Source organism: Myotis lucifugus, unplaced genomic scaffold, assembly GCF_000147115.1.
Source record: "Myotis lucifugus unplaced genomic scaffold, Myoluc2.0 scaffold_623, whole genome shotgun sequence".
NCBI classification, from domain to species: Eukaryota; Metazoa; Chordata; class Mammalia; order Chiroptera; family Vespertilionidae; genus Myotis; species Myotis lucifugus.
The window spans coordinates 355594-358709 of record NW_005871671.1 but is presented as its reverse complement, the minus strand read 5'-3'; positions in this window follow the sequence as shown (position 1 = coordinate 358709).

Sequence of the window (3116 nt, the reverse complement as noted above, 5' to 3'; positions counted from 1 at the left end):
TCTCCACTTTGCTTTCTCCTCTCTCCCTAATCTATCACCCATGGATTTCATGGAACCCACAAAAGTCTGCCCTTTGGCTTGTAATGTATAAAATAGGGTGCAAAGTTGTCATTCTCTGGGGGATTCTCTCAACCCACGAGATTTTGCTTGCTCGCAATTGTCGACACTTTGGATCAAATAAACACACACAAACTTTTCACAGCTCTGAAAGTTTTTCACATTAATAAGAGAAAAGGTTCTTGGCAGGAAAAGTAGAATTGCAGGTGAGGAATATGAAACACATTAGTATCTTAGGTCATTTTCTTAGCAGAGGACAGACAGCACATGCTTGTATTAAGAGTGTCACCCGTGCTATTTCTGACAGAACATCCCAGTGTAAGATGAGAACACAGAGGCTATTCCTGGGGTGGAGGGTCTGGATATTAGGACATGTGGTATGTTTAGGGTGGCACCGTTGTCATGGCAATGGAAGGTTTTAAAGTCCAGAACCCACAGCAATAAAGACATGGATCTCCGTGATAAGCAGTCCCGGTCCCCATACAATGTGCAGCCTTGGGAGGCCCCAGCTCCTGACATGGAGGAGACGAGGACCCAGATTCCTTTGGGTACTGGACACTAGGAGGGATCTCAGGGGAGTAGCAGGGTGCCTTCTGGAACCTGGGTCCTGTTGACTCCCTGGGGCTCAGGAGTTTGGGTCAAGTGGGCACCTACACTCACCCTGCGGCGGTGCTTCCGGCTTGAGGATATCTCAGGTATCTGTGCCTCCTGCAGGGGCATGGAGTTGAGGACCCCATCTGTTGGCTCTGGTCTGTTCTCCTGTGCGGAGCTCTATAAAGACAGTTCCCAGTCACCAGGGGAAAACCTCAGAGCCCTGTTTTGCTGGTTCTCTAAAACTTGTGACCCTCCACTCCAGACACATAATGTAATCTACTGAGACCTCTACTGGCAAGGATGGTTCTCTAAAACTTGTGACCCTCCACTCCAGACACAGACAAGGGACCCCTCTGGAGCCCCATCTGCACCTGCCTGCCCTACCCTGGGGTGTGATCACAGCAGGACCTCTACATTATCCACTGCTCCAAAAACTTCCCCGTGGTTCTCCCTTCAGGTCCCTCTTCCCACCACATGAAGGGGAGGGATGTGGGCTGCACAGGGATGGCCCACAGAGGAGGCTGGCCTGGCGTGGATGGGTCTGACCCAGGCCACCTTCACTTACCTGAGAGGATCTTCTTGAAAATGGCCAGAGATGTCGGGCACGAGTGTTGAACCGACTACAGAGTCTGGAACAACTCTCCCTGCGTGGTCTCTGGGAACCAGAGCCCCGATAACTGGGAACACAACAAGAGAACATGTTGAACTGTCAACTGTCTCTTGCCAAGTGAGTGGCAGTTGGGCAGTTGCTAGAAAGTGGGTGCCTGGTTACGGGGGTTCCAAGTTCTATTAGGAAGTGACCTCACTTCTTGGAATTGCCTCTCTGACTCCCCTCACCTAATAACAGCTATAGATAGTCCTATGAGCTGCTGACTGCTCACCTACCTTCTCCATGGAACACCAACAGTGTACACAGTGACACGAACACACCCTCTCCACAAGGTCTAGCTGCAGCCAGGGTACTAAGTTTGAGAGACAGACCTGGGCTCAGACTCAAACCCTCATTCTTTTTTATACATATATTTTATTGATTAAGATATTACATATGTGTCCTTATCCCCGCATTATCCCCCACTCCCCCGCTCACATCCCCGCCCCCCGTGTTGGTGTCCATTGGTTAGGCATATATGCTTGCATATAAGTCCTTTGGTTGATCTCTCCTCCTTACCCCCACCCTCCCCTACCTTCCCTCCAAGGCCCTACAGTCCAAACAATGCCTCTCCGTCTCTGAACCCCTCATTCTTACCTCTTCTTGATCCTGGATACTTCATTGTGCCTGTTAGATCCTGTCTCTTTTCTGCCTGCACAATATTGCTTCTTAGCAATATTCAGGCTCATGAAGGGTAGTAGCTATAAAGTAGGAGGAGGAATGTCACCAGGGAAAAATGTTTACAACCTCTTTTTTTTCCTATTGTTACCTTCTCAGTGTCTGTTTTCCTTTTAATTCCACCCAGAGTTATTTTATTTAGTGTGTGTGTGTGTGTGTGTGTGTGAGAGAGAGAGAGAGAGAGAGAGAGAGAGAGAGAGAGAGAGAGAGAGAGATTGTGTGTGCACACACACAAATGCTAATGCTAGGTTGTATTGTGTTAACAAAGCCTGAATACAGTGGTTTGCAGAGGCAAAGGTTAATTTCATAGCCATATGACTTCAATGATCTGGTGGAACTGAAAAGACTTCCTGAGTTTTTGGATTGTTCATCTTTTTTCTTATTGTAAGGATGAGAGTAAGAACTTCCAAGCTCATATGTCAGAGTGGAAACCTGAATTGACAGTTTATTTGACAATGGCCTGTGGGGGACATGATTTCCATTTTCCCCTTTCTAACAGCTACCAATTTCCATATCCAGGTGGTCTGGGGAGTGTGGGTCAAGGCCCCAGAGTGGATTTATCAGCACAGCTCACTGGCCTGGCCACAGTGATGATGGTTGTATGTGGACATGTGACTTCAGTGAGTTGAATAAAATTCTTTTTATTAGTCACAAGAAAATAAGTTCCGTTTTCATATGTTTCATGGCCTCATGAAAACATGTTTAAAGCCATAATCATGTGAGAGATGCAAAACAAAACAACAACGAGGGCCCTAGCCGGTTTAGTCAGTGGATAGAGTGTTGGCCTTCGGACTGAAAGGTCCCGGGTTCCATTCCGGTCATGGGCACATGCCCAGTTTTGGGCATTGATCCCTAACAGAGGGCATGCAGGAGGCAGCCAGTCAATGATTCTCTCATCATTGATGTTTCTCTTTCTCTCTGAAATCAATAAAAATATATTTTTTAAAAAACACAATGGGATACCATCTCAGACTTGTCAGATTGGCTATCATCAACAAATGAAGAAAGGGCAAATGCTGGTGATTAGGTGGAAAAAAATGAACGCTTGTGCATTGCTGGTGGGAACGGAGACTGGTGCAGCCATTGTGGAAAACAGTATGGAGCTTATTTGAAATATTAAAAATGAAACTCCCATTTG